This window comes from Rattus norvegicus, chromosome 6 (assembly GCF_021556685.1).
Source record: "Rattus norvegicus strain SHRSP/BbbUtx chromosome 6, alternate assembly SHRSP_T2T, whole genome shotgun sequence".
In the NCBI taxonomy this organism is placed as follows: Eukaryota; Metazoa; Chordata; class Mammalia; order Rodentia; family Muridae; genus Rattus; species Rattus norvegicus.
In genome coordinates, this window is record NC_141539.1 from 109,736,168 (window position 1) to 109,758,386 (window position 22,219).

General features: G+C 45.2%; 1 pseudogene; it reads right to left on the reverse strand.

Annotated features, from left to right (window-relative positions):
• Positions 1-7,072: 7,072 nt before the first annotated feature.
• Rpl23al8 (ribosomal protein L23A like 8) lies at positions 7,073-7,539 on the reverse strand (annotated as a pseudogene).
• Between the last annotated feature and the right edge of the window lie 14,680 nt (positions 7,540-22,219).

Genomic DNA, 22,219 nt, shown 5'->3' on the forward strand with positions numbered 1-22,219 from the left:
TTTTTTTCCTTCCTCCCTTCCTTCTTTCTTTTCTTCCTTCCTTCCTTTCTTTTTTCTTTCTTCTTTCCTTCCTTCCTTCCTTCTTTCTTTTCTTCCTTCCTTCCTTTCTTTCTTTCTTTCCTCCTTCTTTTCTTTCTTTCTTACTTGCTTTCTTCTTTTTCTTTCTTTTCCTTCTTTCTTTTCTGTCCGTCTGTCTGTCTGTCTTTCTTCTTTTGTGCACGTATCCAACAAGAACATCAACTTTACAAAGCAAGCCAATGTTGGGAAAAGAACCTCTTGTTGTGATGAGCTCTGTCATGGTGACACAGAGCATTTAGTCCAGGAGGCAACAGAGCAGCTGTGGAAGGGAACAGATTCTAGGAATCCCATGTCGTGTCAACCTTCAGACCTTTCTATGTGACCAGGAACCGGATGCGTGTGAGCAAACGTTCTCATCCCCACACATTTAGGCCACAGTGGCTGCAGGTAGTGGTCAACACAGGAGTGGGGATTTCTTTACCCATTGCCAGGTTCATGGTTGATCCCCTTTAGCACAAGACAGGCAGTTATTTAGCTCAGTGGTAGAGCGCTTGCCTAGGAAGCGCAAGGCCCTGGGTTCGGTCCCCAGCTCCGGAAAAAAAAAAAAAAAGAGAAACCATATAAGTCATACAGAATTGTGTTTCAATGCTATTTGATGGAAAGCATGCATAGATGAGACACATTTGCAGAAAGGGAGTGTGGCCTGATGGGAATCGAGTGGGAGGTGAGGGATTTAGGAAGGTCTTAGTTAAGTTTCTCTTGCTGTGATCAAATACCATGACCAAAAGCAGCTTGGGGGAGGAAAGTTTATTTGGCTCACATGTCCATACCACAGTCCATCACGAAGGAAGTCAGGGCAGAAACTCAAGGCAGGAACCTGGAGGCAGGAACTGAAGTAGAGGTTATAGACGAGTGATGCTTACTGGCTTTCTTTTTATGGCTTGTTCAGCCTACTTTCTTAAAATACCCGGGACCACCTGACCAGTAGTGACAACACCCAAAGTATTGGGTTCTCAGTCATATCAGTCAATGATGACGGTGAGGAGGAGGGGGAGGAGGAGTAGGAAGAGGAGGAGGAGTAGGAAGAAGAGGAGGAGTAGGAAGAGGAGGAGGAGTAGGAAGAGGAGGAGGAGTAGGAAGAGGAGGAGGAGTAGGAAGAGGAGGAGGACAGACAAGCTGATGGAGGCATTCTCTCCACTGAGATAACCTTGGCTTGTGTCGAGGTGACACAGCGAAATCTGTAACCAGCACAGAACGCATGCTCAGATTCTCGTCTGTTTCCGTGTCTAGGTACGGAAGAGGCCTTTCCCCTCTCTCTTCTCACTATCCTCTCCATCTTCCTTAAGTAGGGTTTTCCTCTGTTACAGTCCACATTGGACAGGAACTTGACACTCCATGCCTCAGTTCCCCAAGCCTCGAGATGACAGGAATGTATTAACCAACGCCGACAAAAGGTTCTTTTCCTTGGGTTGTTTTTTTTTTCTTTTTTTTTTAATAATTTTTTTAAAGATTTATTTATTATATATAAGTACACTGTAGCTGTCTTCAGACACACCAGAAGAGGGCATCGGATCTCATTAGAGATGGGTGTGAGCCACCATGTGGTTGTGGGATTTGAACTCAGGACCTCTGGACGAGCAGTCAGTGCTCTTAACCGCTGAGCCATCTCTCCAGCCCTGGGTTGTTTTTTCTTAACGAGGTTCCTTTGGTATGGGGAAGGAGCTTTGAAGCAAGGTCTTGTGAGGTGCATAGGGAGAAGTATGGGAGAAGGTCACAGTAGAATAGCCTACATCCCATCAACCATCTGGACGGGAAGGTTTCTGCACTCAGCTGCTGCATCCAGAACATAGTCACTGGGGCTTCTACCCACGGGGCTGTAAGGAGCCTCTGCTGGAGAGAGGCAGCCTCACTCCATGGCTTTCTCCTGTTTGTGGCTGGCAGTTGGCTCCATACAGTTTCACTGTAGCCCATGGAACGGGTACAAGCGTTTCCCAAAAAGTGATTTCCCTATGACGGGGGGGGGGTGGATATATTAGAACAGTAACCAGGTTTGGGAGGATACTAGAGATTAGGTGCCATGCAGCTTAGGAGTTAACCTTGTATTTGATGCTCACGGGGGTGGGGGGGCTAGGGGGGTGGGGGTCTGCTGGAGTCTTCCTCCCTCCCTCCTTCCCTCCCACCTCCCTCCCTTCCTCCTTCTGTCCCTTCTTCTTACAGTCCTCCTGCCTTAGCCTCCCAAGCATGGGGGAAGTAGACACACAGGCCTTACAAAGCATAAAACGTTTTGTTAATGATGAGAGAGGTTCTTCGGTAAATTATTATCCCCCCTCCTTATTTAATTCTTCCTCAGCAATTAAAATTCAATTACTCATGAGTTTTTCATGAGGCACCAGAGAAAGCTAAAGTTTGTTTGTTGAAATAGCTGGAAAAGTATCAAACTCGTCAACACAGTTAAAAAAGAAAGAAAGAAAGAAAGAAAGAAAGAAAGAAAGAAAGAAAGAAAGAGAGGAAGAAAGAAAGAAAGGACATCTGTCAACAGCTTGCAGGTGACAGACAAGAGGACGAAGGAGTCGTTTTCACCTCATTTTATGTATGGCAAAAGTTGAGTTTGAAAATTTTAATACAAATCCATTAAATACAAGTATATAAAAAAGTTGAGGTTTGCTTTTCTGGGTTGGGTATCTTGATTCCTTGAAAACAAAATTCCCAGGTGAGAGATCTTAAGGCATTTGAGTGGCTGATGAGAATGAAAGGGAGCTGTCCTTCAGGGCGAGATGGAGGTGGGGTTGCTGAGGGAAGGAGAGTGTCCATGGTAACCAGCTTGTTTGCTGTCAGCATGAGCTGAAACTCAGATTATGGACCTGATACATCTCACTATGGGAATCAAAATCATATTAATTAATAATGATGATCTCTTTAAAGGAAAAAATACTGATATTTTAAAGAAGAAAAACAACCCTAGCATTCATATTAGAAGCTATGGAGCTGATGGTGAAAGCATACAAGAGATCCGAAATTCTAGTTTTTCTTTGAAATCTTGGACCTCATCATTGATAACCAAGTTGTTTTCCTTTATGGACAAGGACAATACAGTTGTCTTTTAAGAAACTGTCCACCCCTACATAAGTCTTCACGTCAGTCATTCTGTTAAGTAATTAAACCCTAGACATGTCAGTCATTCTGTTAAGTAATTAAACCCTAGACATGTATAACTTCCTAGAAGACAGTCTTCTCCTAGCAGGATGTAGAACTCTCAGCTCCTCCTGCACCATGCCTGTCTGGATGCTGCTATGCTCCCACCTTGATGATAATGGACTGAACCTCTGAACCTGTAAGCCAGCCCCAATTAAATGTTGTCCTTATAAAAATTGTCTAACTAACTAAGACAGACATACTCATAAAATTCAAATTCTGGTGTATGCAAACTGGTCAAGTTAAAGGGGACCCTTTTTCTCCTGTAAGTTTTAATGGCTGGCAAACTCCATCAGGTTTTGTGAAGAGTCAAGCATAATAAAGTTATAAAGAAAACTGAGGGGTTAGAATGTATTTTTAATATTTTTACATGAGCGTGTGTGTGTGTGTGTGTGTGTGTGTGTGTGTGTGTGTAGAACAGAAGAGGACATCAGATCTGTCCCTTGGAGTTGGATTCACAGGTGGTCGTCAGCCATCTAATATATGCTGGGAACCAAACTGCAGCCTTCTGCAAGAGCAGCACGTGCTGTTAACCACAGAACCATCCCTCCAGCCAACCCCCAAGTGATGGCCCCAAATGAGTACAACTTTGAAGATCGTGATTACCTTTGAGTATGATGAGAGTGGAGCACACAATTGCTTCAGAGATGGACACCACACTCTAACGCCAGGTGTCAATCATTTTTGTTCTATAGAGCCTCTTCTATTTTATTATAAAATATATTAATTATTTATAGTTACTTGTTTAATGTAAACATAGTTCATGTTTATGATAAGTACCCAAATCCTTAGGTGACAGGCTCACTCTTTAGTCCTGGCTGTTCTGGAATTCACTACATAGATCAGGCTGGCCTTGAACTCACAGAGATCTGCTTGCCTCCGCCTCCGCCTCCCAAGTGCTGAGTAAAAACACATGTGCTAGCACATCTGGCCAGAAGCAAAGAATTTTAAAAGAGAAGAGGGAGGAGGGGAAGGAAAGGAGGGAGGTAGGATAGGAGAAAACACACACACACACACACACACACACACGCACACACACACACCTCTAGAGAAGCTGTATATTAGGTGAGGACCCTCTTCATCTCTTCATCCTTGCACAGATCAGCCCCTGGCCACCGTTTGGAATTGTTGGTAAGGGCTAAGGTGTGTGACTTTTCATATGCTCACCCTGCCATCGCTACGTCTATTTGTGAACTATCTGCCTATACCTTGTACTCAGTCTTTAATTGGGCTCTTCCTTTAAGGATTGATTATATGTTATAGATATATGTCTATAATTATGTACCCATTTTACAACTGTTTTCAGTCTGTGGCTTTTATTTTTAGTGTGTATGTGTGTGTGTTGGGGGTTGGGGGATCACACTATGTACGCCCTGGCTGTCCTGGAACTCAGAAAGGTCTACTTGCCTCTGCCTCCTGAGTTCTGAAATTAAAGGCATGTCCCATCATGCCTGGTGGTCCTGGCATTTTAAAATGGTGTTATGAAGCCTATCTAAAGGACTGCTGTTTGAAACATTCGGAGTGGTCCCCAACTAGGACATCTGCTATCTCTACTCCACAGGATAGTGAACTGCCTGTGAAGAAATGCTGACCATCGTAGATGAGCAAGGATGTGTACGCTAAAACAAGCTACACAGCTATTGGCATAGCTAAACTCTAAAGCAGGCCACACCAACTATCAACAACCACGAACAATAAAAACTGTCACTGTGGTTATGGATGCCAATGGGTACCACCATTTCCGAAGATGCCACCATAGGACCCAGGAACCACACTCCTTGAATGTATGTCCACACAAGTGCAAACTAATGGTTATAGGAGCTTGGCTCATGAATGCTACAACTTGGAAACAACCAATATGCCCTCTCATAAACCAACGAGATAATTTGTTACCTCCCCTCATTTTGTACCTGTTAATCAGAATGTGTTTTAAACGTGTGTGATTGAGGCAGTGCCATTCCAAGGTAAATTGATTGCCAAAGGGGGTCTCATCTAAAGACTAGAAAAAACAAAGTTTCTCCAAGCAAGCACACAGACCGGAGTGGCACAGACCAGCCTTGAGGAGAATGGGTTGGAATACGGAAAACCATGGTAATGTGAGATGCCCGTCTCTCTGGAGAGATTTAAAGTGTAAAACATAGGTGGGAAGATAGGGAGAAATCTATTGGACTTCCTGGTCTTTTGTCCTGGCTTTCTGAAAGAAACCAGGACAAGCAGGGAACATTCAGCAAGCATCCCCCAAACTACATTCTAGGAGTTCTATACTTACACAGGAAGCTGAAGGGACTGGAACTGAGGGGCGGGGACAGGGAGCAGGCCTAGTGACTGTGTGGGATAGCCAGTGCCACACACAGCCTGACCCTGGGAATTCTAGACTGCATGAACCATTCACACAAAGACAGAAGGACAAACTGATTAGACTGAGTTGGGACAGAGTCTCCTGGGGGCTCTCCTGGAAGGGGAGTTAGGAACCTGCTTTCTGTCTGATGACCATGGAGGTCACGAGGACCCCGATTCTAGGGGATGTGAGAAGAGCTACAGTCAAGGAGCCAGGAGTGATCAAAGGAGGCCTTGACATCAGTTCGAGGTGGGCTGTCCCACTGCCCTGTTCACCCTTCACTCAGATGAAGAGAACTGGCACTCCGTGTCCCCCACCCCCAGACTTGCCCCCTAGTTTCTGAATGCTTCCAGCAGAATGGTTGCTGGGAGTAGGGAATGGTGAGCACAGGCCCAGTGTAAGCCGACCTTCCACTCTGTTCATATAATCAGCGCTGACCCGGGAACCTGGTCAGACGTCCTGATTTCATAATATTACACTGTTGATAAAAGTCACCAGAGTGGCACCTGGTAGAGTTTCCCTCCTAACGTTTGGGGGTGAGTTGGAACTGGGGTAAAGTTCATGGCAGGCTCTCAACTGGGTGACTTCTGTTCAAAGCTTTGGGAAGTGAGCCAAGAGCAGGATTAACTGCATAATGTCTGTGCACCCAGGCAGCCAGTGGCTGTGTGGAAAACCATACCGTCCATTTAAGCTACTCTCTCTGAAGGTAGAGACATAGGACCTCAATGTCCTATTTCAATATTAGATTCCTTAGAAGACACTGAATGCCCAAATCCCAGTGGCCCGGAATAAAACACAGTTGTGAATTTCAAAGTAATTTAGACAAACTATCATGACAAGATAAACCTTTAGGAGCCTCAGTCCATTGGGCAAATTTGAGTGTTGAGGGTGTGGAGGAGGAAGGTTCTGAGGGGGGCAGACCCTATCAACCATGCTACGTGGACAGAGAGAGAAAAATTGCCTCTCCCAGAGTGCTGTGTTCAGTTACCATGTTTCTAAACCTTTTACTCCGAAGTGTTACCATACGCCCTGCCCCAGCTCTGAATAAAGACGCAGATTTGTATTTATTACAAGCTTTGGTACTGTAGCTGGGCAGATTCTCAGATGTTCTAACCCAACAATGCCGGCCTGGTCTATGTCCTGCCAGGCAGCCGGTTGCCTCTCTGATTCTATCCCTACACCTGCTTTTCCCTCTGTGTCTGGCTGGCCGATTCTCCCGTGCCTGACTCTTTTGCAGAGTTCTAACTCTCTCAGAAGTCCAGCCTGTTCTCTCTTGCTTTGCTGTAGGCAACCTACCTGTTGTTAAACCAATCAGAAAGTGACAGAGGGAGCGCTTGCAAAACATGATCAAACCATATGTTAATAAGACCTAAGTCCAGTGCGCACTTGGCTCTCTGCTGGGCACAGAATCCAGCATTTGAGCCATACAATCTTTACACAGTGCACAGAAAGATCACCCAACACTGAAATAAATTTTTTATGATGAAAAAAGAGTATATTTAGAATTAGCCATCTGGACTCACTTTAGATGACCCCAATCTTGTTGGCAGCATCTAGAGCATCATAATCAGGAACCAAGCGAATGTAAGCCTTCTTCTCTCCTCAGGCCGAATCAGGGTATTGACTTTGGCCACATCAGTGTCATAGAGTTTCTTCACGGCCTGTTTGATCTGGTGCTTGTTGGCCTTGACATCCACAGTGAACACAAGCGTGTTGTTGTCCTCTATTTTCTTCATGGCCAACTCGGTGGTCAGTGGGAATTTGATGGTAGCAGAGTGGTCAAGTTTGTTTCTCCTGGGTGCACTCTTTTGAGGATGTTTTGGCTGCCTTCGGAGCCACAGGGTCTTGGGCTGCCGGCAAGTGGGTGACATTCGGATCTTCTTTTTGTGGCTGTGGACGCCTCTCAGCACTGCCTTCTTAGCTTTCAAGGCCTTTGCTTTGGCTTCGGCTTTGGGAGAGGCAGGAGCTTCCTTCTTCGCTTTCGGCACCATCTTGGCAAAAAAAGGTGAAATAATTTTATACTTCTACAAATCTTGAAAAAAAATTCTTAGAGTTCTGACACCCTCCACATAACAGTGCCAGCCAGATGGGTTAGCCGGCAAAGACAGCTGCTGAGGGGTTCAATCCCGGAGACCCACCCACCCCTATGAGGTGCTGTGGCACCTGCATACTCACAGACAAAATGAAACACCGATACATTTCCCACTTTGCTCCTTTTCTCCCGTTCTCCCAGAAGGCTTAGGCTTATCTGGATGAGCAGGTACAGTAGGAGAGAGACTCCTCCTATCAGGTAATCTTAGGAACTTATTGGGTGTTCTTACATGAAGTCACCAACGAAGTGGTGCTGGGGGGGGGAGGGGCTTATTTAGCTTATGCAGTGATCAAAGAATTACTGAATAAAACCTCAAAGTTCATCAGAGCATCAAGAGTGACAAAAATTCCAACACCTAGCCTTCTTACTTGTTGTGGAAGCTTGTAGGCAAAAACGGAGAGCATCAAGTCAAACATTGCAGTGGGCCTGGGAAGTGATTGGCTTTTACTTAGATGGACACGGGATTTTGTTTGTTTGTAGTACAGTTCTTGGAAGCAGCCCAAATGTCCACCAGCAATTGAGGGCAACAGAGGTGCACTTCTGTCGTCCAAGGAATTGAGCCATAGCTGTAAAAGTCAACGCAAGGACTCTCCACAGCTGTGTTCGAGGAAACAGTCAAACCCATCACAGCAGTCCAGCGTCAGCCATTGAGATAAAATGTTGTGGGTTTGGGTTAATGCTGGGATTATGGGTTCCCAAACTGCAGGAGAATCCTGAATGTGAGCCACTGAGGGTACCTGCCTAAACTGGTTCTAATGGATAAAGAAAGTTGCCACATGCTAATGGTTGGGTAGGGAGACAGAGGCGGGATCTTAGGATTCATGGGTAAGGAGATGGAGGAAGAGGAATTAGAATTGCCAGGCCAGGGAAGGAATAGGGCGCAGGCTTGGGAACTGCGGAAGACAGAATCGGCCATGTAAGAGCTGGGGAAGAACGGCTCCAGATCCCACCTCCAACTAGGTCTGGGGTAGCAAAGATGGAATGAAGATTTTAGTAAGTAATAATTCAGGAGTATCGGAGGGGAGGCGTCAGCCACGTGGAAGTTTGGGAGTGGCCCAGCCATTGAGCTGTTTAAGGCATATTAAAATAGAAGGCTCTGTGCGTGTGCGTGTGTGTGTGTGTGTGAATGTGTGTGTGTGCGTGTGTGTATGTGTGTTTGCGTGTCTTTCATTTGAGAATCCAGAGCATTGGGGTGGGTGGCAAGGAATAGACTCTGCAACCCTGGGGAGTAGAGCAGATTAGTCAACTACCACTACAAAAAAAAATCACAATGTAAATGAAAGTGTTTAAAATATGCCCAAAATGATCATTGTTGCTATCAGGAATCAGCTTTATGTTTGCGGATCGCCTCCAAACCCAACCATGACGGTGATGTCACCCATAGGCAACAGGGACCCGTGCATCTGTTGCCATGGCAATCTCCATATATGTCTAGTGTTCACCTGACTCACCTCCCACCCTTGCCTGCAAGTGGTTACCACACTGCCCAAATAAAAAGCAGATCCTTCCTGACCTTCGTCGCTGCTTCTCTCTTTCCCCGCCTCGTCTCCATAGCTCCTGTTGCCCTTGACCTGGTGTGGTCTGTCCGGATGTGAGCTGAGTTTCTAACAACAGTGATATGATAAAGAAAGCCAAGAGAGGTCCACACATACCTGAGACATAGTTGAGGGAGGGACAGGACATGGGAATGGTGGCATCTAGTGTAGTACTGACTATTCTCTGGCAGAGTGCTGTCCACCTTCCTGGGCCATCCTTTAAACTGGCTAAAGTCAATCTTTTTTAAGGATGAGTGAAAGCCAGGCAGTGGTAACGCACGCCTTTAATCACAGCATTTGGGTAGCAGAGGCGGGTGGGGTGGATTTCTTAGTTCAAGGCTAGCCTGGTCTACAGAGTAAGTTCCAGAGCAGCATGGGCTACACAGGGAAACCTTGTCTCAAAAAACAAAAACAAACAGACAGATGTGGTGAAGATCTCTATTACATAACATCGTGCAGATGTGTATGCAGCCTAGAAGAATGAATGTCTTAGAAGAATGAATATGAAATTTCTCAGGGCCTCTTTTACCCATCAGGCCTTTCTGTTTCTTCCTAATGTCCCATTCTATAGCTGGAGCACAGTTTGTGTCCATTCACCAGTTGGAGGACTTTGTTTGCAGTCTGGATATTATGAAGAAAGTTGCTACCTACACTTGAGTACAAGATTTTGCGTGAACACGAGTTTTCTTTTTGTTTTTTTGTGTTTTTGTTTTTTGGGGGTTTTTTGTTTCTGTAGCTTCTTCAGACACACCAGAAGAGGGCATTAGATCTCATTAAAGATGGTTGTGAGCCACCATGTGGTTGCTGGGATTTGAACTCAGGACCTCTGGAAGAGCAGTCAGTGCTCTTAACTGCTGAGCCATCTCGACAGCCTAGCCCCCCCCCCTTTAATTTATTTGTTTTTCTGAGACAAGGTTTCTCTGTGTAGCCCTGGCTGCCCTGGAACTTGCACTGTAGACCAGGCTGGCCTCAAACTCAGACTCTCTCTGCTTCCTGAGTGCTGGGATTAAATGTACCATCATGCTCAGTGATGTGAACACAGCTTTTTCTTTCTCTTGGGTAAATACCTCACCAGAGCGAGACAGCTGAGTCATGTGGTAAGAATGGGGGTGACTTGTGAACCTACTGCCCACTGGAGTTCCTAGACTGGCTTTACATTATCCAGCAATATGTGATGTTTCTGATTGCTGTACACAAATGGCATTGTCCTGTTTGTGGGTCAGGGGAGGACAGTACTCTTGTTGTTATAATTCATTTGTAAAACATTTTCAAGGTCTAAATTACCGAATAGTCTTTGTAAATATCCATGGAGAGTTGAGATTCTGAGTAACAAAAGGAAATAGAGATTTAACTGAAGGACGCTTGCAGGCTGGAGCCTAGCAAACATGGAGCAGCGGGTCTTGTTCCCGCTTTCCTCTTTCATCTGCCTTGCTAAACAATTAGGTTACTCTCCTTAAGCTGACCACCAAGGTCTGTTCCCTTTTTTGGCCACTTCCTTATACCTGACTCATTCCTGAGGCTGATTACCGAGATCCAACTACCAAAGCGTCAAGGTCCAGCAATCAACCCTTCCCCCACACTGACTATCTTAATTGAGCACCCAGATCAGAACTTACCAAGCCTTCCTAGTTCATTCCAACACAGACACAGACACAGACACAGACACACAGACACAGACACAGACACAGACACACACACACACACACACACACACACACACACACACACACACACACACCCCTGCACCTGCTGCTGCTTCAGTCACCTCGACTCTCTGCCTTGCTTAGCAAAGGATCTCTTTGTGTGCAGAAATTGGTGGTTGAGTGTGGTCTGTGCCTAAGTCCGGGGTCCAGAGCAGTGCAATCCAGGGTACCTGGGTCCCTTCTTTAGTCAGGGATGTTTGAAGACTGAAGAAGTCTTGCATGAAATTTTGATTGTCAGAAGAAAAAAAAGCAACAAATGCCCTTTGTCCTTATTCCTTATTTTTTAGTCATTTTAAAAGTGATGTTTAGCTTTGGTTTGGTTTGTTTCTTCCCCAGAACCAGGGCCCCATCCTGAGATTGTGAACCGCTTTGGAGTTGGTGGTGGCCTTCTGAAGTGTAGCTAGGATGGTGGGCAAGGGTTTCACCACAATGGCTTCAGCTTTTTATAACTGCGATGACCTCCCCTGAAGCGTGGAGAGCCTCTGACTGGAGGATTTTGAAGAAGCTGTAAACGATATGTTTAACCACCCAGGGGTTAGTGTTTCTCCAAGTTTTATGTCCCTTTCAGATCTCCTACATGCTCTTGGTTTCAGAGATGTAACACATTTCTTCTGGATAGTGGTGGCCCACGTCTTTAATCCTAGCATTCAGGAGACAGAGGCAGGCAGATTTCTGACTTCAAGGCCATCCTGGTCTACAGAGAGAGTTCCAGGACAGCCAGGGCTACACAGAGAAACCTATCTGAAAGATTAATAGAGGAAGATGATGGTGATGGTGGTGGTGGTGGTGGTGATGATGATGGTGATGATGAGGAAGAGGAGAAGGAGGAAGAGGAAGGGGAGAAGTAGGAGGAAGAAGAGGAGGAGGAGGATACACTCCTAACACTCATCTCTATCCTACTAACCACTTAATTTTATAACACCCACCACAGATTCTTCTCTTTGTTTCTTTCTTTTCATGTATGTATGTGTGTGGGTGTATGTGTGGATGCAGATGTATTATGTGCATACGTGTCTATAAAGGTCCAAGGAAAATGTCAGGAATTTTCTATTGTTCTTCTATCTTATTCTTTGAGGCAGGTCCCTCAAGCAAGCCCAGTGATCATCAATAGGACAACTCACTCCTGGGATCCCCCGCCCCATCTCCTCCTTCATAGGCTGGAAGTTTGGTCATCATGTCTACCTGGCATTAATTATGTAGGTCCTAGGGATCCACACTCCTGTAGTTGCTTGTAGCAAGTGCTTTAGTCACTGAGCCACCTCGTTACTGTGCCCTGCCATAGACACAGCAGACATTTCTCACTGATTTTCATATTAGTGAATATATTGCTACTTGAGACAGAATTCTGAGCTCCACTAGGCTACAATTTCATAATACACCTCGAACACTTTTGAGAATCTCGAGTTTACTGACAGACCGGAAGGAGGAGAACAGAAGCAAGCCTGTAGCGGGAGCTTGCCTGTTCAAATGTTCGTGTGTGACAAACCTCTCTCCCTTTGTGGAAGCCCAGGTTAACTTTAGAGGAGAACTTGGCGACCAATTCCTACGTTTGCGGAATGTTTTAAGGTTTCCAGAGAACCAGGACAGTAAGTAGCCCGGCTCTGGAGCCAGGACTTAACAAGAAAATTCAAAAGCTAACACGGTAAAGGAGCAAAGAGTACACGAATTCTTTTTTACTTATTTTTATGTTAAAAACCAAAGGTGACACTTAAGAATCTTCGGCCTCGACAATCTCAGCGAGCTACAGAACGTGATGGTGGGTAGACAGTTGTACCAGTCATTCTCATCGTTGCTGAGACCAAACACCCAATAGAAGCAGCTTTAAATGGGGCTTATTAGGGCCCACAGTGTGGGACGTTACAGTCTACCAAAGTGTAGAAAACACAATGGCGGATACACCGGGATACATTCAGTTCAAGGTGGAAGCTGCTGGGCCCCGCCCACACCACCCGGGTGACCTATCTCTTCTAGGCAGGCCCCTCTTCCCAAGACTCTACAGCCTCCCAGAAGAGCAGTACAGCTGGGTACCAAGTTTTCAAACACAGGAACCCATGGGGGACGATTCGCATTAAGCCATAATTTTGTTCTGCACGCTCATGGCTGCCTCCTGATGCCAATCTCGTCACTCCAACTTCAAAAGCGCTCACAGCTTTAACAGAATTATCACTGTTGAAATGTCCAAACTCTCTCCTGCTATCCAAAGCAACTCATAACTGTGAACTCCTATAACTGAAAAAACAAGTTATTTTCAATATCTAAAACAGCACAGAGGAAACAGTCCCATTCTAAAGGAACACAAACAACAAAGAAAGATTGGACCAACAGGCTAAAGCAAGCAGGGTGAACACAAGCCTTGGGGCTCCATACCCAGAATCCAGGTGTTGTGTGGCATCATCTGGGTCCCAAAGGTCTTAAGTGGCTCCACTCCTATAGCCCTGCTATCTGGCAAACACAGTCTCTCTGTTAGACTGGTTCCATTCAGTGATCAACCACAGTAAATGTACTTACTGGCTCTCTGTTCACTGATTGGAGGTTTTGAAACTATCTACCTATAGACTAGAGTAGGTCTTAAATTCTTACAGATTCTTCCAATTCTGTTTTTCTGCAATAAAATTGCAGGAACAGAAGCCGTACTTTTCTAAGGTCTTGTAAGCCAAAGGTGGACAGTTGGAAGGAAATCGCAAGGGACCGACTTCATTCCCGCTACAAGAACACATAGAAGGCTCATCAGATTATCCAGCATCTTAAACAGAGACAGGTAAGACGTAAACACAGATGAGCATTCAATGTAAGAACAAGACTAGGTTGTAATGAGACAGGCTAGTGTTTGGGTTTTTTTTTTTTTTTCCTTAACTTGGAAGGACAACAATATAGTTAAAAATCTTACAATCAGGGGCTCGGTGGTTAAGAGCATTGACTGCTCTCCTTGGGGAATCCTGGCTTGATTCCCAGCATTCACGATTGTCTGTAACCAGTTCCAAGGGATCTGACACATCTCTGCCCTCCATGGGTACCAGACACACAAGGGTTTCACAGCTATAAATGCAGACAACATGCCATAGCGCGAATAATTTTAAAACGGTAATAAAAAGTCAAAGAGGTAGATTTGAAAGTTCTTAGAGTCAAATTGAAGCTGCATGTATCGGTTCTAAGTAATTAAATAAAGTCACTGGGCTATAAAAGAAGGGTTCTCACACACAATTGGATGGTACAATCTAACAAAAAACGCTAACAGGTCTTCACGCCCTTGTGCAAAGGCAAAGGCAACACTGTAACAATAACAATGCTACTTTGTTTTTTATTTGAGACAGGGTCTCACTATGTAGCCCTAGCTTGACTGGAACTCTTGCAGACCAGGCTGGCCTTGAACTCACAAGAATCACTTGCCTAGGTCTCTGGGATTATAGGTGGGCAACCCCACACAGACTAAGGATTCTTCAGTCACATCTCCCCAGCTATGCAGCTCAGCCTCAAAGACAGGCTAGACATCTCTGGTCGTCCTTCTGTGTTGAAGGGTGGCTTATCTTATGTAACACTCTCTTTCAGTCTTTCCCTTGCCTCGGTGTCCTTGAATAGAATGTTTCCTGTAGCAGGAGTGTTCCCATTGCCCTGCTGCTCTGTCCAAATAGAGACTAGTACTCTCTGGAGACCCCGTGATCGTTATTCAGGTTGACACTTGCAATGTGGTGATTCCTCTGTAAAATAATGGAAGTCCCTTTCCCTGTTACAAGTGAAAGGGGACATGCTGTTGTTGGCTACTATCTCCATGAAGAAATGGACCATGGTAAGGGAGAAAGGCATGGATCAGGGAAATCCGCTGCAGACAAAGCTCTACTCAGTTAGCTCTCTATGGGGGATGGGGCACGTGGGGGGTGGGGGGGCAGGAGTGACCTTAAGTTTCTCTTTGGAGTGCTTCGCAACATTTCAACTGTTAGTGATAAAAGGCTGAGTACTGATAAAGCCAGAGGACACATTTTATATTTTATTCTAGGCTGAGAGAACATAGGAGAGAAGCAGGTCACATCAATGACGCTGAACCAGAGAAGAGAGTCTTACTTAAGTTAAACACTCACCTTCAACGTGACTGTAAGAATTAGATGTTATATGTCTTTTGCCATGCACAGCTGTTTCCATGACTTAAATTATGCAATGGGGAACAACTACCAAAATGACTTAGCTTTTCATTATAATATAGAGAAACTGATATACCATCTCCCCCAAAAGATTTACATCTAAATCCTCCCCTTCCAAATGGTTAGAGGCAGAATTATCTTAGAGAACCAGACAGTGTTGGCAATGCATACTCAATGTTGCTAAAATATTTACTTTAGGGGCTGGGGATTTAGCTCAGTGGTAGAGCGCTTACCTAGGAAGCGCAAGGCCCTGGGTTCGGTCCCCAGCTCCGAAAAAAAGAACCAAAAAAAAAAAATTTACTTTATATTGTTTCTCCAGCAGTTGTCTGGCCAAGCAGTCTGGTTCTAATGGTTGGTATTCTAACACGATTACGAAAGTAATCAACAGAAACCCCTCAGTACCCAAACTTCCAAGTATCAGCTATCAATGGGGTAAAAGTCAGGGCAAGCATTCAACCAGGTAATTTATATGGTTCAAGGTCATGGGCTGTGAGCCAGCCGAGGGCCACTGCCAGAGCTTCTGTTGTACCCAGCAAGTGACTACTCTGAAAGCCATGTGCTCCCCTTAAGCTAGCTGCCCCAAATGTGAGGAACATTTCTTTATAAACTAAGGATGAGGCCAGGTAACATTAATTCATATTTGATGTATTAATGATATATCGGGGGCTGGAGAGATGGCTCAGCGGTTAAGAGCACTGACTGCTCTTCCAGAGGTCCTGAGTTCAATTCCCAGCAACCACATGGTGGCTCACATCCATCTATAATCAGGTCTGGTGCCCTCTTCTGGCCTGCAGGTGCATACATGCAGGCAGAAAGCTGTATGATGTATACATAATAAATAAATGTTTAAAAAAATGATATATCGGCCACTTTACTGAAGTTTTATTGATCCATATGCCTTTTACTAGGATACCATATGTTTGTATTCAACCATATACTATATAACAGAGTAAAGTTTTTTAAAAAGCATCCCCACTATTTATATTTTCAAAGTCTGGAAGGGGGTGGAGCTGCGGTGCTTGTTTGGTTTTATTTCATTTTCCTTTTTAGTGAGGGGTTTGACTCGCACATTAGCTTAATTTTATCTTTGCCTACATGTATGCTTGGTACCACGTGTGGGCCTGAGGAGGCTGAGCGAGGGTGTTGGATCTCCCGTAACAAGCAGTTGTGAGCCACCATGTGCTTTGTTGGGAATTGAGCTGGAAAAGCAGCTAGTGCTCTAGGAGTGATCTACCTCTCTAGCCCCTCACAGAGGAGTCTTCAAGACGGGTGACTTTTATTTTCATGGTGACAGAACAGTTGTCTAATGCTCTCTCTATTGACAACAGGGTAGAACATTGGCTAAAGTGTTGTCGGAGTGTCGCTGATAGATGGAAAGACGGTGAGGATCCTCGGAAAGGGTGAAGCCTCTGTCTACACAACAATTAAGGAAACTCTTTATCTGACACAAATGGCCATGCTCTTTTCTGTCTTACTTCCTGGTGAAGGCCAAACCTTGAGAAGTCACAGTATAATATCAGGGAATCATTCCTCCCGTCACTCAGTATCAGTGCTGTGCTGCATCATACAAATCTCCTGGAAGAGAAGTGTCTGAACGTTTGATGTGAAAGGCACTGTTGGTTGTCAAATCAACTACAACTAAAACTCCAGTAGCTGGGCATGCCTGTGAGGGACTTTATTGCCTGGATCTTTGGAAATGGGAAGACACACTGTGAAGCTGACCACACTTTCTGGTGGCAGCCTACATAAAAGGACATGGGAGAAGGAAGCTTTTACTTTCTGCCTACTTGTCCTCATTCTCACTGGCAAGTTCATCTACCCTGATGCAGAGGCATCCCCTTCACTGGAGTTAGAACCTAGTTCTTTGGGATTCCAATGTAGACTGAAGAATCAGCAGCCCTCTAGGATTTCCCTGGGACTCCAGCGTCAGATTGGAATCGCTGAGACATCCTGTCTTGTGAAATGAGCAATTTCTAAATTCTTGGCCTTTCTGTCAGAAGGCCAAATCTCACATTATCACATGATAAACCCCACCAGATGTTATAAATAGAAAGAAAATGATCCTTAAAATGCCACAAGCTCCAGCCTAGTGCAGTGAATCCACTTCTGCTTCTAGGAAAGTCTGGCTTTGCTTGCCGGTTGATATCAACTGAGACCCGGTGACCTCTAGAATCCCCTGGGGGACCTGCCTCCTGCCTCCGGGCACGCCTGTGTGGGATTATCTACCTTAGGTTACTGAGGCCAGAACTCCCACCATTTCCTGTGCAGTCATTCCCTGAGACCCTGGACTGTATACAAAGGAGAAAGTGAACTGAGCTGTTCATCTCTCTCTTCTCCTTACTGCAGATACAATGTGACCAGCTGCCCTAGCTCCTGCTGCCTCTGCATTCCTGTTATGGTGGGCTGTGCCCTTCAGCTGTGAGACAGAATAAACTCTCTGTTCTTTTTTCATTTTATTTTATCAGGTGAGGGGAGGGTACCATGCCATGGTGTATGCCTACAGAGGTCAGAGGACAACTTATGAGAGTCGGGTCTCTACTACACATGGGTGTCAGGAATGAAACCCAAGGTCATCAGGTTAGGCCAGTTTACTCTAAGCCAAACATTGATACTGTTCCAAATGCTGGTTCTGTTCACTCTTCCTGGGGGTTTTAAATATCCACCTGTAGGCCAACCCATGCTAAAATTATCCACCTATTGACTAATTTGTCCTAAATTATCCACCTGTACACTAATCCATCCTAAATTATTCTGGGCTCCTCCAGTCCTCTTTCTCTGACAGATTACTAACAGTAGGAACTGCTCCTTCCTAAAGCCCTGTAAGCAGAGTTAGAAACAGGAAGCAGATTTTAAAGTTATGTTATGCCCAAGTCACAAGGACCCGAAAGACCACCAAGGAGCCAATTCTGATGCAAACACTAAGAACAAGGTCTGTCACCCACCTCCCCTCAACCCCCACCACAGCAGGTCAGAGTGACAGCCCTGAGTCTAGGGGTACAGGGTATTTATTGTAGTATAGCTAGTTTGGGGAATTTCTATATGGGTCAGAAAGTTAATATTTTAAAAACTGCGTTTCTGGCGCAATCTGCAGGAACCAAACACAGGGGTAGAACAACCTGACAAACAGGATAGTCAGGTTATCTGTTCTCTGTAGAATGTCTTTGGTCTTGCTGTTGCTAAGGGGAGGTGGGGTGAGGGGGGTGGAGGGGTGTGGTCTGTCATGGGATGTTTGCTCAGATGGACTTTGTGATTTTCTTCCTGGAATTGGAGTTTAGCTCCCAGTCTTGCACAAAACGGAGTGTCTTCAAACAGTTGGTTGGGCTTTACACCATCGATGGAGACTGCCTCTTCTTACTTTTTTCCTCTGTACCTTGTTACCTTTTGTTCACATGGATAATGAATGACTCATTTAAAACTCGCTACAGCACGTGACTCCACTGACTTAAGGAACGCTCCACACTGCCATCTAGTGGGCAGATGCTGTATGCTCCTCTTGGCCTTGTTCACATCCTGTAGAAGTCTGTGGAAATACAACTCCTAAGGGAACAACACTGGTCCCGTGCTTACAGAGTATGTTTGATACTTTCCTGTTGCTGTGACCAAACAGGAAGCAGATTTTAAAGTCAGGTCTCACATCGAAGTTAAGAAGATTTCTGATGGGGTTGGGGATTTAGCTCAGGGGTAGAGCGCTTGCTAGAGCGCTTGCCTAGCAAGCGCAAGGCCCTGGGTTCGGTCCCCAGCTCCGAAAAAAAAGAAAGAAAGAAAAAAAAAGATTTCTGATGCGATAAACAGAGACGATTAAATATTGGATTAAATATCGGAACGGATAGAATATCAGTCAAGATGCGGATCCTGGAAAGGGCCAGGCTAGCTGTCAGGGAACTCACAGCAGTGAAGTCCCTCTGCACTCACCCTTCCTACAACTGTGGTGAGGGTGGGGACCTGATCCTGGATTTACCTTGGAATGCTTCACACTTCAACTTTCAAGGGAAATATTAAACACTCAGAAACCACAGCAAATATTCAATTATCCCATTTACTAAAGTGCTCCAGAAGAAAGGCAGTCCACAGTGGTCAGTCTGAATTGTAAGAGCTTCTTACCGGACCTTAAGGTGCTATAGCTTTGAACCATACTTTTGCTTATTACCCATTTGTGGTGCTGGGCTAGTACTCAGCCCTGTGCTTGCAACTAGGGCTCTAATGCTGATTCACAAGCCTTGGTGATATTTCAGACTAGAGACTCTATTCCTGTGTTTGATGAATAAGGGTATTTTTCATGACTCTAAATTATAGGATTTTGTATTAAAACCTCCCAAATGATATCTATCATTCTGGATTTGTGTTTGTGTATAAAAAGAGTGCCTATGTGTGCACTAATTTTGAAATATTTAACTCTTCTTCTCTCAAGTACTTAGGGGCAGTGTTATTGAAGGGCGATGTTGGCAGTGAGCAGATAGATTGTAAACATTAAACAATTGTTTTTCCCTTTCTAGCTCCTGCTCCTGGAATGGCGACTCTGGGGCTGATTATTTATTAATAAATGCCTAGGCCGTGAGCTTTAGCTCACTCCCCAACTAGCTCATAACTTATTTAACCTATGTAAATTATCCTATCTCTTCCACATGGTTAGTTACCTCTCTTCAGTTTTACCCGCCCAAGTCTGGAGCAAATCCTCTGCGTTCTACACTGAGTTCAGCTACCTGCTGGTTTACAACGACGTCTGTCCCCCCATTTCCCGAGCAAATCTCTCGTGCCTCTCACTATTTCCCACAATCCTCTCTTCCTGCCAGGGTCCCACCTCCTATTTCCTGCTGCAGTTCATTGGCCATGGGCTTTTTTTTTTTATTGATGGGCGTTGCTTATAAGAGATTCTCTCTCCAACAGACAGATTAGATAGTCAGCAAATAATGTAGTCTTTTTTTTTCTTCTCTTTTTTTTGGAGCTGGGGACCGAACCCAGGGCCTTGCCCTTGCTAGGCAAGCGCTCTACCACTGAGCTAAATCTCCAACCCCAAATAATGTAGTCTTATGTCAGTGTCTGGTTCTGTCTATATAACAGGTCCACAGCACAGCTGTATAGCAATGCTTGTGGGCTGGCCAATAAAATTACATAAGTAATCAATGGTCCATGAAACATGGAATCTCTTAACCTGTGAATCAGCTGCATCGGGGGCAAAGGTCTTGGCAAGGACCCAAGTAGGTGACTTAAAGATCAGGGTTCTGGGAAAGAGTCCATAGGGGTCCCATCAAGACAATGACAGGACTTTTGTACCCAGGCTGGCAGTGGTTGTCATGAAAACTGTGCCTTCCTGTTTCTTTTAATTGTCCTTCGTATAAACAACCTTCCTATTGTGTCTGATGGGGTTGGCGCTGCTTTTTAAGGTTTACATATTTTATTTTATTTTATTTTATTTTATATTTTATAGCTGTTCTGCCTACCTGTATGTCTGTGCACCACAAGCAAGCATGGTGCTTTGCAAGGTCAGAAGAAATGTCAGATCCCCTGCAGCTGGAGTTACACATGGTTATGAGCCACCACCATGTAGATGCTGGGAACCCCATCCTGGGTCCTCTGCAAGAGCCACAAATGCTCTCAATAACTGAATTATTTCCCTACCCCTATCTTTTGTTTGGCTCCCAAAAGTCCTCCCAAGGCTGCGTGCTAAAGACTTAGCCTGTGGCACTACTGGGAGGTTGTACAACCTTAGGAGGTAGGGCCTGATAGACGAGGTGAGGCCCTTGGGAGATGTCACCTTTCCCCCTCTGCTTCCCAGCAGCCCCGACTCGGGGCAGCTCTGCTCTGCCACAGGTGTCCTGCACTGGTGTTCTGACTTACCACAGATCCAAAGCAATAAAGCCAAGCTACTGCAGAGTGGGACCTCTGAAGCCAGGAGCTAAGAGATGCCTTTCTCCCCTGTATCAATAAGCTGAGTAGATCACGTGGTTTGTCACAGACAGGCAAAGCTGATTCTTACATTTCCCTTAAAGCGTAAGACTGAGGGCTGGGACAGCTCAGTGGCAGAGCCTTGGCTAACATGCTTGTGGCTCTAGGTCCAATCTCTAGCAGCACAAAAACAAAACAAAACTTGGGTGGTGGTGGCACATGGGTTTGATCTCAGCACTCAGGAGGCGGAGGCAGGAGGATCTTGAGTTCAAGGTCAGTCTGGTCTACAGAGCTAGTTCCCGGACAGCTAGGGCGATACAGTAACACCCTGTCTTGAAGAACCGAAAACAGAAAGAAAAAGAAAAAGAATAACAAAAACAACAGCAATAAAAAGCAGCAACAAGAAGAAGTAGTACAGGAAGCCCCGGAGGAAAAGACTCGAGTAAGAAATGCACCACCAGTTTGCTGGAGAAATTGTATGTCCAGTGGCTTGGGCCCAGGAGCCTCCATCTTTTGTTTTACTTATTTATATGTTTGTTTATGTATTTGTTTTTCAAAGATGTATTTATTTAATGTATGAGTACACTGTCGCTCTCTTCAGACACACCAGAAGAGGGCATCGGATCTCATTACAGATGGTTGTGAGCCACCATGTGGTTGCTGGTGAAAGATCCTAGCTCGAGTCTCGGGATGGTGCGCCCCAGGAAACACCGATCCCAGACAAGCCCCCAAATGAAAGATCCCCGAAGAGAGACCCTTTCTAAAGTCACGGGAAATCGCGGACCCCAGACACAGAGAGACCATTTTGGATGTAATAAGCAAAGGCGAGGTTTATTACGGAGATCTATTACGAGGATCTCCGGGTCGACACGTATCCTGCGCAGGAGACAGAGGTGTCGACCCCGAAGCTCAAAATTTAGGGGTTTATATAGGGAAGGCTAGGGGGCTTGGTGCGGTTACACACAATTGGCTAATTTCTGGTGAGGCTATAAGTGATTGGCTCATTTAAACATGGCAGTGAGATTACAGCACAGCAGGAGAGTATGTATTGACTGGAGCGTACAGGGTTTTAGAAGCTAGGGGCGTATCAGGGTTTGAAGGACATCTGGTTAAGGTGTGACTCTGAGTAAGCTGGGGGAGGTGCCTTTCTGCCAGATGGTTTGAGTCAGTCCTGATAACTCGGGCTGGTTCCTGCATTCCTTTTCTTTATCTTTATGGTCTGTTAGTCCTAGCAGCAGGGTGGGGCTGCCTGGACTTGCTTTTCACAGTGTTTAGCCCTGAGTCTGTGAATTTTGAAACTTACTCTTTTAACTTCATATTTTTAA